This window comes from Eurosta solidaginis, chromosome 1 (genome assembly GCF_040869045.1).
Source record: "Eurosta solidaginis isolate ZX-2024a chromosome 1, ASM4086904v1, whole genome shotgun sequence".
Lineage (NCBI taxonomy): Eukaryota > Metazoa > Arthropoda > Insecta > Diptera > Tephritidae > Eurosta > Eurosta solidaginis.
Window position 1 is genome coordinate 389,679,415 of NC_090319.1, and position 16,949 is coordinate 389,696,363.

General features: G+C 38.0%; 1 protein-coding gene across 3 annotated transcripts in view; it reads left to right on the plus strand.

The window, feature by feature from the left end:
* Positions 1-16,949, plus strand: part of Octalpha2R (alpha2-adrenergic-like octopamine receptor) — a 330,917-nt gene that overhangs the window by 207,198 nt on the left and 106,770 nt on the right. The window lies entirely within an intron of this gene.

Below are 16,949 nucleotides of genomic sequence, written 5' to 3' on the forward strand. Positions count from 1 at the left end.
GGTGCTCGCCGTGTCCAGTACTTTCAACCAGACCAGCACCCCATATAGCAGAATCGGTTTGACCCCCATATCATAAAGACAGTATACTACTCCTGCCGAGAGTTCCCATCTCTTTCCGATAGCCCCTCTGCAGCAGTACAAGGCAACGGCGGCCTTCCTGGTCAGATCTTCCACATTGGGTCCCCAGGACAGTTTCCTGCCCAAAACAATCCCCAAATATTTAGCCCCATCAGAAAGTACCAACGGTATCCCCCCCTCCCCCCCCCCCCCCCCCCCCCCCCCCTCCAACCATCGATGGAGTTCTGAAATAGGGCATCTTATATCTTCTTGTAAAAAAACCAATTCCGTTTTTCCCGGGTTGACCGCCAATCCAGATGATTCAGCCCACCTAGCCATAGTATCCAAGTAGCCCTGCAGAACATTGCGCAGGGTACCCAGAAATTTGCCTCTGACTAGGATAGCGAGGTCATCTGCATAGGCAACTACTCGACAACCATTGGTCTCCAGCTCCACAAGAAACTCGTTGACTACCAGCCTCTCTGTGGCGTGCCCCTGCACACCTTCCTCTTAGTTATAGCGCCTCCCAACTCCACTGCGACAATTCTGCCGCATAAAAGTTTGTTAATAAATTCAACCAGAGCCGCCTCGACTCCTAAACACACCAGAGCTCTTTCGATTTCCCCCGGTAAGACATTGTTAAAAGCCCCCCGATGTCTAGAAAGACACCCAGAGCATACTCTTTGTGTTCCAGGGACCCCTCTATTTGCTTTACAATCGAATGGAGAGCCGTTTCCGTCGATCTGCCCTTGCAGCACGCATGCTGTGAAGCCGATAGTAACCCCCGAGGTATCCTTTCCCGTAGGTACAGACCAATCAACCGCTCAAACGTCTTAAGAAGAAACGACGAGAGACTGATTGGCCTGAAATCCTTAGGTGATACATGAGAGCTTCTACCGGCCTTCGGAATGAAAATAACCCTAACCGTGTGCCAAGACTTCGGGATAAAGTTAAGCCTGAGGCAGTTAGTGTAGATGATGGCCAACCAGCGGCAGGAAGTTTCCAATTTTTTTGCTACAATTCGATGCCTTGCCTTAATTTTTGATAACACATCGATTACTTTTCGATAAAAAAATTTATAATTTTCAGTATAAAACCGACAACTCCTCCATCAAAAATCAGTAACTAATTTTTTTCAGTTCGATAACAAATCGATAAATCGTTTATATCTCGTTCGAAATTCACTTATTATAAACCGTTAACACCGTTAACACTTTGATAGTAAATTGATAACACGCTGCCGCTTTCGGTTTCGTCTTTTGTTGTAATTTACAATATTTCCCCTAAAAATATGGTTAAACAGCTTTTACAGTAGCCTTCATCATCCTTGGTATATATATATATATTTTTTTTTTTTTCAAAATAATGTTTAATTTGCAGATAAATCTTTTCTAGAACCGTGTAAATATTTTAATGCGTGATATTAAAAGTAAATAATAAATACATATATTTATCTGAAAGCGACGAATAGAAGAACGGCTCAAAAGGGAAATGTTCATATATAACGGTATACTTGCAGACACATATGAAACAAATATAAATAAAATTTATGTGAGACAACAAATGAAACGAAATGAAATGAAATTCGTTTACCAAATAGAACGTAAGATTGTCAGCCGTTAAAAAGTAGACAATAAACATAATTTATAGGAAACTTTAAAATGCTAATATATCCAATTATATCATTCACAATCTGAAAGCATGCGTGACTAGAAATCCAAACCTTTTTAAATGTATAAATTGAGGCAAATGAAATTCTACACAAATAAATGCGTATTTAAGTTGTTGAAACGGCATAATAATCCAAAAAGATAAGTGTCTGGATTCGCGTGAAGAAATGGGAGTCACGCTATCTACGATAATCTACGTTATCCGGCAGTTAAAAGAGCTTTTGATATGTTTCTTTTAGTAAATACTCTATAGGAAAACCTCAAACTTTCATTGTATCAATAAACGCACTTTCTTTGCTACACAGAGAAGTGTGCATATTTCAGCTGTCTCATGGTTGTATACAATGCTGATATTTAGAACTAGTAGGGTGCATCTATGATACTGGTGCTATCCTTAGCGCCGAGCACTGTGTATTTGATTTGCTTATGTTTTTTTGAATATGAGACAGACATGTAGTCTGGTGTTTGTTTTCATGCTGGACATCAAAAAACGTTACTTACTGGAGGCTGCCTTATCCAACTGAAAGGCGCATGAGCCTGTTCAAGTTTTTGTCACGCACGTAAAGAGTACACCGTAGAGGTATTCATATAAAAATAAAATAATTAATAAATACTTCGCGGATTAACCCTCAAGGAGGTCCAAACCGAGCTTCTCTTAAAAAGTGCGTCGTTAAATTTTCCAAATATCGTCGGAATGCAACCTACATATTTTGTGCTTAACCCGGTCGGCAGCTGCAAGGCAAATGAATTATGCCTCATAAGCTTTGCATGACAAAAATGTAGTCGAAGTGTTTTTGTTTTTTTCTACCAGAAGCAAATTTTTGTCTTAAAATTTTGGTGATGCTTTTCACGGGCCTTGAACCCTGGGCCTTGGGTGTGATAGGCGGAGACCGCTACCACCACGCCAATTTATATCACTAGAATTATATTCACTTTCCGCAACACCAAAAGCCGGAGGGTATTTTGAAGCATTTCTTTAGTCATTAAGTCGGCATATTATGGTTCTGATGTGCTACAGGCCTGAGGAGTCCTCCATCATTACCATAAATGGGGTTCGTTCCTTGCCTTTGGAAGTTTGGAAAAACTTACTTAATTCTGACGTTAATCAGTTCTTCACATCTCCAAGACTCAACTGCATAGGCCCTACTGTCCCGCTTTTAAGTTACACTCAGCCCCCACACCAGTTATATGCTGCCTGCCGAAGCAATGGCTTAAGACCCAAAGTACAAAAGAATCTTTGACTTTTGTTGATGGTGGGATCAACTCCGGAACAGGATATGGAGTTCATGTATGTTCTTTAAACGTTGTTGGATACAATCCTTGTCCTTCTGGGAGCGATTATATAAGCGTAGCGTACCTTAAAAATACTTCTTATACATGACACAGCTGAATCTCTACTGGTTCTAATATCACTTTGCGCCCCACTTCACACCTTTCTTGTTTGAGCAATAAAAAGCTTTGTCTTTTTGACTTCTCCATATAACCAAGAAGTTCCATTTTAACACCGCAAACATTGTCTTATTGTTGTTTTATTAAAAGGAAAATGTTAAAAGGTAAATTTGTGGCAAAAGTAATAAGTAGCAAAAAGCACGGAAGAGAAAAGGAAAAACAACAGCAATACAGCTACGCAAGTGTGTGTATCTTAACGGTATATTTCTTAATTAGTAGTCAAAATAATGTTTTCCCTCCGCTAAGCTCTAAGCTGCCTCATACTTATAATAATTAGCAAACTGCCTCATTTGATGCCGTTACTTTCACTTTATTTTGATTCTAATCACACAAATATTTGTAACATTAACGGGAGTAAAGTGTTAGGGTGTTGTTTAGGGATTTCGTTGCATAAGATTTTAATGGCATTAATGTGCCTGAGCGGAAAGGCATTTTTAAGTAAAATCAAATGTGACACAAATAGGATAAATAATAAAGTTTAAAGATGTTTTTAATTAGATGGGATCTTGGCATTTACCTTTCTATATCACTTTGCAATGGTTACGCAACGATAAAGTTTACACGTGCACGAATATCGGATTTATAATTTTCGTTAAGGCTTAGAGAAGGAAAATATTTAAATAAATATTTAAATCTCAGAAATACATCAATATGTAAACTTTTCATAGAACTAGTTTACCGCTAGCATTGACAGTAGAAAAAATTCAGTAAAGGGATGCTCTCAATTTTCTGAATGGGCTTTAAAAATGGTAGAAAGCTGCTTTGTCGCCAAATAAGAAATTTCCAAAGCTTCGTGTTTATGTCTTAAGAAATTTATTTGAAAAATTGCAGAAACGAATACGGAACTTAAGCCGGATGCCTTATTATAAGATTGTTATCGAATTATCAGCGGTTTATCATCTACGAGGTATAAATTTGCCATCGATAGCACATATTATTAATGAGCTACTGAGTTTCTATCTACGAATTACCGATTTGTTATCCAATAGTTTCCGATATATTATCGCAAAGTTATGGGTTGATTATTATACGTTATTAAATATGTGTCGAAATTTTTCGATTCATAAGCCGAGTGTTACCAAATTGGTCTCGGTGTGTTATCGAATTGTTACCGAAAAATTTTTTTGCTTATTTATCGGAGTGCTACCCACTTTTTATCGGTGTTTTATAGATTTTTTTTATCGACAATCCATCATATAAATTATTCTTCTATGTTAACTTGTATGAAAGGGAACCACTTGGAACATTTGTATATGTATGTATGCACAATACAAAACAAGCATAAAGCAAAGAGAAATTTTAAATTCTCTATTTATAGTTATCGGTTCACAATGTGTTTATACTCTGTTTGCTTTTGATGTCTTTACTCGTCTCTCGATTGTTCGCGTATCACATTCCCGAATCTTTTGACGTCTTCTTATTCTTCTTGTATGAGGGCTTCGCTACAGCCTATATATGCGATCGCTCAAAAATTGTCATCGATATCTAGCAATGTTGTTGCTTCAATAACATTGGACCAGCGAGCCATGGCTATTTGAGGCGATATTGTCACATTACAAATGCAATATATTGTTGTAAATATTTGAGTACACATTATTTCGAGGTTGATTCTGGATAAGTAATTGTTGAATCTATTGCAGTATCCATATCGGAATTCTTCCTGTGAAGATTACCTTCTTCTTTAGATTATATTAAGTAACCCCATTGAATCCCCTGGCATCAACGTCGCTGTTGTCTTCGCTAATTAATAAAGGTGTTTGAGTAGCCTTTTTTGTGTGGTTATTACGCTGTAGTTGTTGTTGTAGCAGTATTCGTTTACTCATTGCAAAAGTTTTCTAACGTATCCACGATGCCTCTTCACAGCCAGTCCTATTGTATTCCATTACAATTAAAAAGTAATTGCGTTAACGTTTATAAAAACTACAAAAATATCAAAATTGTTTGTGCATAGACAATGATTACATTAGATTAGATTAGATTAGACTAGATTAGATTAGATTAGATTATTCATTTTCTTTCAAATCACAATATTTTATACATGTTTACATATATAAAATTGACACTTAAATTAATATATTGAAATTGAAAGAAAGGAAGTAAAGTTATCTAAAATTTTAGTTTTGATGAAGTCCAAAGACCGCCCATATTTTTAGACCCTGTCATTCTTTCCAAGTCCGTCGTAAAGTTTTTTTCATGGAACGCTGCTGCATTATAGTGTGGAAACGACGAACTCTACATCTGATAAAATGCCTTCAAGAATTTTATATATTTAATTAGCCGGGTTTATAGCCAACCACTCTTATGTAGAAGGCGACGAAGAGATATCTCACACACACAAATATGTAGTCATCAGCCGAAGTAGTTACTTACACATACACACGTATAGGGGTATTGGAGAGGCGTGGACTACAAATATACATGTATATAACTGGTAACTAACCAAGCATGAGGTACAACTGTTCGCAAAGTTACTAGACCTTAGGAAAAATAGGTGGACGAGGAAATCGAGAGTATAAAAGCAGCGCAAGCTGAGTAATAAAAAATCAGTTTTGATTTAAGCATGCTATTGGTTGTGAAGTATAATTGTGAAGTAATACTCCCAAAGTAATCTAAATAAATACTAGTTTGCAATAATGAATATTGGAGTGATTTATTCAACAGTCTATTGATTCGAACGTTAGCAGATGATTACAAATAAGCGGAATTTCCCAAGATTTGTTACAATATTTAAAATTATTGCACTGACGCGCTTTCGGTGCCAGACGAGAGAAGAACCCCAACATCATTTCAAGATTATTCGTTTACTTTGGAAGACAGATGGCAAGCCAACCCGGCCACCGATACTGAATAAACATTTATTCTCAGGCAATTTTTTAATATTTTAAAAACTCTGTGAAAGCGAAATCCACAAGCAACGGCACGCACTCTTAATACCAATCTTTTGTGTTATAAATCTTTTCCTAACTGGCGCAAAGATTCATTTCTAAGGTTTGTGTAAAAGTGTTAAGAAGTCATTAAGAAAATTTTAAAATAAGATCAACACGAAGATTTAGGAAAGTTAAACTTATCAAAGCAAAGTAATATAAAATGCAAGCTGATTACGAAAGCAGATTATGTGTGTACATCAATCTTAAGAAGGGTAAGTATGCTGATTGTTTATTTTATAATTTTCGGTCTCAGAAGAACTTTGATAACTGCAATTGCTTCATTCAAAACTTTTTAACTCTGAATAATGCAATTATGCGTGTGTATTTTAGAGACCGTTGACTACAAAAAACAGTCGCTGATGGACGTTCTAACTAATTTTGGCACCTAAAAAATTTGGAGCAAGTCCAACGCATACGTATGTAGCCCCGTCGAGGAGATTAGGTTCGCATTGATCGATCGCATGATCATTATTGGTTCAATAGAGCATTGCGCTAGAGTTGAACTAAAGCTTTAGCTTCTCAAATGAGTTTTTTGCCTTGCAGATGCATTTCGAACTCGGCGTGAAACGTGTAGGTCCTGTTCGGCCAATTTGTAAGAAAAATTAAAAGGATCACGACGCAAACTGGAATAGAATCTCGGCTTAAAATCTTTTCGGAGGTTATCGCGCGTTATATAAGAATGACTCCAGTGTTCATATAACTTTGTCTTTATTTATTTAGGATTTCCTGCCAATCAAATATATTCCACCTTTCCTAGACTTAGATTTATTTACTCAAAGAACAGAGTATGTAACGTGAGACTTATGCGATTAGCTTCGCTTTGCAAGTTTTTGGATCGCCTACGTTTACCATTAATTTATTCACATTATAGTTCGCGCAGGCCTCTGCAATGAGCAAAGGGAGGGTAGCCTTCCTGTCCAGCTTTTCCTACAAATACTTCGTTAAGCTGCCTGTCTCTACGTGAAGACCCAACAGTCATATAAATTACACTTAGGATACGCACCTTCGCGAGGATAACGAACACCCTTTTCTGCTGATCAAGTTCCGCATGATTTGGTTTATCTCAAAGTCTGAAGATGTCTAGCAGAGACTGGAGAGCGGTATATTGTTTTACGCATATCATATTACCTGAGTGAGTTAAATACCATTTTCACGACCAGCTTTTCCAGTACACCTGTTTGTCTGCTTGGTGTTTCGGCTTTATATACTGCATGTACTAAAGGCCTTTTCCGAAAATTATGATGCCGTTGAAAAAATCTTGTATTGCAATTATGAGGTGTTACCTTTAAAATCAATGAAGGATTTAGTTAACAAGCGCCTCAAGCTGTCTTTGGTCAATTTTGTCATACCTGAAAAATGAAAATGACGAGGATATTACCGCTACTGAACCCTGGAAAACGAGCTAACGAAGGAGACTCATAACGTCCAATATCTCCGTCTCGACGCTATCAGTACCCTAAGAAATTGCGGACTGAACCAAAAACCCCACCACAGAACAATAATCCTAGTGACAGGCTTTTCAAAAGCTTTTGACACGACCAAACACAGCATACTACTGAAAGACTTGAAAGGGTCAACCTTTTCACCTAGTCCCAAAAGGTATACCGCAAATGATATGTGTCGTCGGCAGGCGTCGATCCATTTAAGCAGCGCAACATTAAAACCAAGAAGAATTAAAAAAGGAGTATATGATGTCCTATCCCACTTTTATTTAATTTTTACTTAACGAAGCACCCTTCATCACTCTAAGGAGTTAACGTTGTTTCCTGTGGCGATGACTGTACGATAATGGCAACAGATCTTTCCCTGTCCTTCCATTGATTAAAATTCTGTAAAATTTACTACTATCTCTCTAGCCTTTCTAGTTTTTTCTCCTCGTGAAGCGTGTACCTATCACCGAGCAGGTCTTCCGCGACCATATTCACGACGTGAACGACAAAAGTGTCGGAAATAATGGATATTCAAGTCGATGGCATTACGCTACCAACCGTTCGACACAAAAAACTACTAGGTGCGACGTTCGGGAGTGACCTACAGATCAGAGCCATGTTAAAATACTACAGACGCTGGCTGCACTTTTGGCAAAGCCAAAGAAATGCTCATATTTCCGCTTGTATGCTACCATCGGACGTCTTCTTATGTCAACAGAACATACATCTTCGCTATAAAGGGATGAAAAGAAATGCCGAATAAACAGTCCGCGCCCTACACTCCCCTTCAAATTAGGAGAAAGCTAGCCATACAGCTCATTATGCCAATCATAACGTACTCAGATTTGGTATACAAAGCATTAGACTCGATCTCTGCCCATAAAAGGAGGTTGCTTTCAACCACGTGACTCGGTATGTGTATGGATTGCACAAATTTGACCATGTATCTGCATGCAGATCTTGTCTATTAGGTTGCAACCTAACTGAGCATCGAAGGGCAAGGAGTTGCATATTTTTATTCAGACTAATCTTAACGAAGTCTCCCCCATACGTGTACGACAAACTTGCGTTTAGTAGGTCCACTACGTCATGTACTCTGAATCTACCCGACTAGGCTGTTCTTCGTCAGCACCATACATCTCTGGAATTCAATTCCGTCTCTTGTGAGAAACTCTTTAAACCAAAACAACTATAGACGTGTTCTTTATAGTTTTTTCTCTAAAAACACTTAAACAAACTGTCAGCAAAATGCAACCTATCATCTACTGACTTCTTACCTTCCTTTTTCTATGCTTTTTATACTTAAGCTATTTATTAAATTAATTATATGTATATTTATAAATGAATATGATTCACTTGACTTGTAGTAATTATGTGTTGTACGATAAGAGGTTCTGTTATTGTTTAAGCGACTTAAACTATGACTTTTTTTCTTTCGTTTGTTTCATTAGCCATTGAGTGTGCTTGTAATTCTCAACTTGTTAGTGAAATATTCTAAAGATATAGTTTTAGTTTTTAATTTAAAATTGAGGTTCTTCGAGTAGAAGATGGGGTGCCAATACCTCAGAGCCCAGTGCTCGCCTCCATATCACATTTTTTAAGGGTTCTTCAAATAGAAGATGAGGTGGCTCATTAGAGCGAAACCTCAGAGCCCCCAGTGCTCGCCCCCAATGAATAAATACAAGAGGTTCTTCAAATAGAATATGAGTTGGCTCATTAGAGCGAAACCTCAGAGCCCCCAGTGCTCGCCCCCAATGAATAAATACAAGGGGGTTTTCAAAGCAAAACAAGGTGGCTCATCCCGCAGCCAATACCTTGGAGCCCCCAGTGCTCGCCCCAATGAATAAATACAAGGTGTAACAGGTACATAGTGACCTCTCTTTAAATAAATTTAAAAATAACAAACAAATACATTAAAATAAAGATATCATAAATAAGGTGTACCGATGCTTTGCATCGTCCCGTATTTTAAATACACCATAAACAAAGTAAAAAACATACAGTCCATTAAAATAGTAATTTATAAAATAAAAAAGATAATAAATTTAAAAAATGCTTGCTTGCAGTGGGATTTGAACACGCAACCCCAAACTTGTGAGTCGGGTACGTCATCCACTGTGCCACGACTCATACGCCTACAAGCGCATCAAATTACTCCCTTATAACTCATATTAAACTGCTCGCCCTCAACTGCCCCACGCTTAGCTAGTTATCTTACTGTACTAATAACTTAAATAAATGAAATGAAATTTAAATTCCCCTTTTAAATTTCTGTGGCACGAAGAGCATTCTGTCTTCGAATTTTGCGAACGTTCCGAGAGCGAACGAATATTTTATTTTGCTTTTTTTTTTCTTTGGTGAAAACCCAAAAGTTTTGCTTTAAATGCCTCTGAGTTCCCAAAAATATCCGAAACCGGGACAAAACCAAAAGAGGGCTCAAAGTAAGAAACGGCCAGGGAAAGGGCAACATCCCCCCCCCCCCCCGAAATGTGTGACATTTATTCATTTACTCAGTCACTAATTCATTTATTCATTTATACAAATATATATTTTGACTCGTTTTGGTATGTCTTGAGACGCATTGACTCTTACATGCATATTCAGTCAATTGTACATACATATGTTGCGACACACGCCACGACAGTCTACTATCTCGTAACTTGAGGCATATTCTGTTACAAGTTAAAGCTGACGATTTGCTCACTACCAACCTTTGTCTGTACCCAATTTATTCCCGCGACGCGTTGACACTTAACTTATTCTATTCTGTTTTGCTTACTAAGCGTTTCGCCCAACTAATGTTATTTGCGCTGAGCTTGCGCTTCCCACCAAGCTGCATATATGTATCTACTAGAGGTTTACGCCAATCGCTTTATCGGCGGCGGCGAAAGCGGCGCGCTGGCGTACGCTGGTGTTCTTACTTTAAAAAGCTTGATTTTTCTATTTAAAAAAATAATATTTAGGAAAGGTTTTGTTTGCATGTATTTAAGGAAATCAACATGGTGGCCATTTCGGAAAGATCCGGGGTTTTTGCCTCAAGATCTCGCAGAGCGTTCAAAATTTTTCAGGAGTAGCTCCTTGCGGAGGGATTGTCCCTCGCTCACTTACTCCAGCGAGGCTTTGAACCTAACCCCGGTCTTTGGAATTGGTACTGCTGCGTCTGCTGAAAAGAAATAGAGATACATAAAATAGCCACACTTTTGTCTGCATATCTCGTGCAAAGCGTAGTTTCACCTAGGGTTAACTCCTAATAATCGTCGCGAACACAATTTCATTAAATCATTTGTGGCTCCTTGGCGGTCACGCACAAAGGCGACTTACGGTTGCTATTAATGGTCTATTAATACTCATGACTCTCGAAGCACAGGGCGCCTCTTGTGTTTTCGGCTGTTTTTAAGAGCTACAATTCCCGATGTGCGAACAGTAGCAATCCCTACAACCAGTCGCTAACATGCCTCCTGACCCTCACACCATATGCTAGTACAGAAGCTATAGGACTGCGACTTCGAACTCATACCTTCGTCGACTTCACTTTCCTAGAAGCTCTAGGTATAGCCCCGAAGACTTTCCAACAGATGCTTTTGTCGTGCTATGCTGCCAAGCTACACCAGAGAAACGCCATGAAACGTTAGGGAGTGACTATTCGGCGAAGGATGCCGCCTTCGAAATCACAAGCAATCTAAGTGGAAGTCATTGCGTAATGGGTGAAAATCGTATAATCCTCGGCGCATCTGCATGATTAAAATTTTACAAGGACGCTGGATAAAATTTTTTAAATGTAGACCAAAGTTTGCAGACGTTTGTGTTCACAACATTGATTTCAATAGTCTTCCTTAAATCAAAACGATATTTTAGAATGAGAGCCGACCGATTTTAAGTTGAAAATGTTTACTGCTGTTTTCCGGTCTTATGATATAACAGCTCATTATGGATGACCGCGTAGCTTCAGTTTTCAGACTAGTTTGAATCCCCACTATGTTAGGGTAGTAGCACACACGGTCATTAGTTCGACTGTCTTCGGAAAGATTTTGCTTCACCACTTTGAGTGTTCTTGCGAAGGACAAAGCTTCACCTGGTAAATATATGTGCCTACGTATACACATTTGTAAAAGGAGCCGTAACGTGTAGTTGATATTTAAACTTGGTTGATAGGCTATAATCAATGTAATTCACTCCAAAGGACTAGTTTTGGATAGGACCGCCAACTTTAGGAAATGTCAAACCGGGAGACTTGGGTGTTGAAGGATGAAATGTGAAAATCAAAGTTAAAATTTCAGAGGCTATTGTACAATTTCGCAAATAAACAACAGATGTTTGAATGTAAGCCCAAGCGATTTTTCAAACCCTTCTCATGCATACATATATCCTTAACTTAAGTATAAGGTAAGAATCATTTGAATGGACTGTTTATACCCCTAGACCCTGCTAAAGGATTTTGCATCACTGATTTCGATTATTCTCTCAGCCAATCGCAATATAATGTTTAAAAAAAAAATCGGCACCTTTTTTGGGTATTTTGGTTTTTTTTACAACTTGAGGGCAATTTGAAAACAATTTGAAACGCCTTGGGTCATTTTATTTGAATTCATTGTTCATTATTAATTTTTTGAAAAAAAATATGCAAAGTGAGCATATAAATTTATTATATATCTTTTCTTTTAGTGTTTTGTTTTAATAACTTGGTGAATTGGGTGATGGAAAGTCCGTGTTAAGCAGACATCGAAAACGCCTGTTTTTTTAAATAACTTTTGAACATTTAGAACGAGTTAAATTTCGCAATTAGTTTCTTATAACTGGCAGTTGTGCGCATCCGTTGTTACCACTTTCGACCATATCCGACCAATTTTCGACATGAACAATAAATGACATATACAGTCTTAAACGAGTAGAAAATATAGTAACGCGCCGATATTTTGTGTGTGATGGACAAAACGAAGGAGTTATTGACGGGTGCTTGAGTGAACTAATATCAAAACTGCAGGAAATACCGGCGAGCATAAAGAAGTGGAATATAAATCGGCAACAATTTCAAAGAGAATACGCAAGGCAATTGCAAACTTGGACTCATGGTAACGACTAGCAGCACAAGGCATAAAAAAGAGTGGAGTAATGAGCAATTTGGACTGGCAGCATAAAGCATAAGAAAGAATGAATATGGATATTTTGACTGGCGGCGGTAAAGCAACATGACTGGCAGCAAGTAGATAATAAATAATTTATATTAACAGAGTTCCAACGAAGGCGCGGTTCACACTAACATAACTTGGATTCAGATTCATCAATATGTTAAACTATTACTTATCCAGAATCAATTGTATTGTAGAACCAACGCCTCTAACACACATGCCTTTTTTTGTCCAACCCTGTTGATACTGCAAGTTTCCTTAGACTTCCGTTAGAGGATGTCGATGACATTTTGTGAGTTATCGCACTTATTGGATGGGGTGAGGCAATACTTCGCAGAGTGGGGATCTCCTTTTTTCTTGGAAGTGAGAACTAGCTATGCTATTTTTTGCAACACAACTTCTGGGCTGTCAATGGCAGCTTATATAACAAAGCTTTTTTTGAAATTACTGATACTAAAATTAGCAACAATTTGAGCTTTACTAAATATAACAATTTAAGTCAAACATGCCTTAATAAAATTTAATCAGAAACCTTAAAATATATAAAACAAAAGATTTTCTGCTATTTGAATAACAAAGAGAAAAGAACCCGGCCGGCAAACTTTTGCCCATATAATTACTAACCAAATGAGAATGGTAAAATGCGCTGGCAGGTAAATCTGGGTCTCAACATTTATTGAAGCTGAAGTCAAGCGGAAGGCAATTAATCTCTAAAGTTAAGAATATTAAAAACCTGCAAACAACAAAGGTAAATACTGAATCCTTGTGCACAGGAACACCAGCAACAATGTATAACAAATAAAATTACACAAACAAAAAGCATCATTTTTCAGCAACAAACCCAAACGAGTAAGTGGAAATAGTGAAAAGAGTACACAAATAGAAAAACAAACAAACATAATAAATGAGAAACGGAAATGAAGGCAGATGATGGAAATGTGCCAAACAACTGAGTATGAGAAATAAAAAAAAAATAAGAAAATGCAAAAGTAGGCTGTGCACCTTACAGAACAAATACAAAAAGTATACTTCAATGTTTAGAAAATAATGCTTTCATTTAGTTTTCATTAGAAAAGCCAAGTAGCTAGAATATATCGTCAAGTGGGATAAAAAAAAAACAAGTTAGGACGGGACTGTCTTCTGGGGCTGAAAAATAATCCTATCCCGTTCGTAATCTCCAAATAATCGGATGTATAAGATAAGAAATATATAGTGAGCAGATGTGCATACCTAAATGATTTTTAAGATAAATATAAAATAAACAAGTAAGGAAGGCTAAGTTCAGGTGTAACCGAACATTACATACTCAGTTGAGAGCTATGGAGACAAAATAAGGAAAATCACCACGTAGGAAAATGAACCTAGGGTAACCCTGGAATGTGGTTGTATGACATGTGTATCAAATGGAAGGTATTAAAGAGTATTTTAAGAGAGAGTAGGCCATAGTTCTATGGATGGACGCCATTTAGGGATATCGCCATAAAGGTGGACCAGGGCTGACTCTAGAATTTGTTTGTACGATATGGGTATCAAATGAAAGGTGTTACTGAGCATTTTAAGAGGGAGTGGGCCTTAGGTCTATCGGTGTACGCCTTTTCGAGATATCGCCATTAAGGTGGACCAGGGGTGACTCTAGAATGTGTTTGTACGATATGGGTATCAAATGAAAGGTGGTAATGAGTATTTTAAAAGGGAATGGGCTTTAGTTCTATAGGTGAACGCCTTTTCGAGAAATCGCCATAAAGGTGGACCAGGGGTGACTCTAGAATATGTTTGTACGATATGGGTATCAAATAAAAGCTGTTAATGAGTATTTTGAAAAGCAGTGATCCTTAGTTCCATAGGTGGACGCCGTTTCGAGATATCGCCATAAAGGTGGACCAGGGGTGTCTCTAGAATGTGTTTGTACGATATGGGAATCAAATGAAAGGTGTTACTGAGCATTTTAAGAGGGAGTGGGCATTAGGTCTATAGGTGGACGCCTTTTCGAGATATCGCCATTAGGGTGGGCCAGGGGTGACTCTAGAATTTTTGTACGATATGGGTATCAAACGAAAAGTGTTACTGAGCATTTTAAGAGGGAGTGGACATTAGGTCTATAGGTGGACGCCTTTTCGAGATATCGTCATTAGGGTGGGCCAGGGGTGACTCTAGAATGTGTTTGTACGATATGGGTATCAAACGAAAGGTGTTACTGAGCATTTTAAGAGGGAGTGGGCATTAGGTCTATAGGTGGACGCCTTTTCGAGATATCGCCATTAGGGTGGGCCAGGGGTGACTCTAGAATGTTTGTACGATATGGGTATCAAACGAAAGGTGTTACTGAGCATTTTAAGAGGGAATGGGCAATAGGTTTATAGGTGGACGCCTTTTCGAAATATCGCCATAAGGGTGGACCAAGGGTGACTCTAGGATGTTTGTACGATATGGGTATCAAACGAAAGGTGTTACTGAGCATTTTAAGAGGGAGTGGGCGTTAGGTCTATAGGTGGGCGCCTTTTCGAGATATAGCCATTAGGGTGGGCCAGGGTGACTCTTGAATGTGTTTGTACGATATGGGTATCAAATGAAAGGTGGTAATGAGTATTTTAAAAGGGAGTAATCCTTAGTCCTATAGATGGACGCCTTTTCGAGATATCGCCATAAAGGTGGACCAAGAGTGACTCTAGAATGTTTGTACGATATGGGTATCAAACGAAAGGTGTTACTGAGCATTTTAAGAGGGAGTGGGCATTAGGTCTATAGGTGGACGCCTTTTCGAGATATCGCCATTAGGGTGGGCCAGGGGTGACTCTAGAATATTTGTACGATATGGGTATCAAACGAAAGGTGTTACTGAGCATTTTAAGAGGGAGTGGGCATTAGGTCTATAGGTGGACGCCTTTTCGAGATATCGCTATTAGGGTGGGCCAGGGTGACTCTAGAATGTTTGTACGATATGGGTATCAAACGAAAGGTGTTAATGAGCATTTTAAGAGGGAGTGGGCATTAGGTCTATAGGTGGACGCCTTTTCGAGGCATCGCAATAAGGGTGGACCAGGGTGACTCTAGAATGTGTTTGTACGATATGGATATCAAATTAAAGGTATTAATGAGGGTTTTAAAAGCGAGTGGCCCCTAGATGTATATGTGAAGGCGTTCTCGCGATATCGACCAAAATGTGGACCAGGTGACCCACAAAATCATCTGTCGGGTACTGCTAATTTATTTATATATGCAATACCACTAACAGTATTCCTGCCAAGATTCCAAGGGCTGTTGATTTCGGCTTGTAGAACTTTTTCATTTTCTTCTACTTAATATGGTAGGTGTCACACCCATTTTACAAAGTTTTTTCCAAAGTTATATTTTGCGTCAATAAGCCAATCGTGTTACCATGTTTCATCCCTTTTTTCGTATTTGGTATAGAATTATGGCATTTTTTTCATTTTTAGTAATTTTCGATATCGATAAAGTGGGCGTGGTTATGGTCGGATTTCGGCCATTTTTTATAACAAGATAAAGTGAGTTCAGATAAGTACGTGGGCTAAGTTTAGTAAAAATATATCTGTTTTTGCTCAAGTTATTGTGTTAACGGCCGAGCGGAAGGACAGACGGTGGACTGTGTATAAAAACTGGGCGTGGCTTAAACCGATTTCGCCCATTTTCACAGAGAACAGTTACCGTCATAGAATCTATGCCCCTACCAAATTTGAGAAGGATTGGTAAATTTTTGTTCGACTTATGGCATTAAAAGTATTCTAGACAAACTAAATGAAAATGGGCGGAGCCACGCCCATTTTGAAATTTTCTTTTATTTTTGTATTTTTTTGCATCATATCATTACTGGATTTGAATTTTGACTTAATTTACTTATTTATATACAGTAAAGATATTAAATTTTTTGTTAAAATTTGAATTTAAAAAAAAAATTTTTTTTAAAAGTGGGCGTGTTCTTCATCCAATTTTGCTAATTTTTATTTAGCACATATATAGTAATAGTAGTAACGTTACTGCCAAATTTCATCATGATATCTTCAACGACTGCCAAATTACAGCTTGCAAAACTTTTAAATTACCTTCTTGTAAAAGTGGGCGGTGCCACGCCCATTGTCCACAATCTTACTAATTTCCTATTTTCCGTCATAATTTCAACCCATCTACCAAGTTTCATCGTTTTAGCCGCCTTTGGCAATGAATCATCGCATTTTTTCGGTTTTTCGAAATTTTCGATATCGAAAAAGTGGGCGTGGTTATAGTCCGATATCGTTCATTTTAAATAGCAATCTGGGACGAGTGTCCAGGAATCTA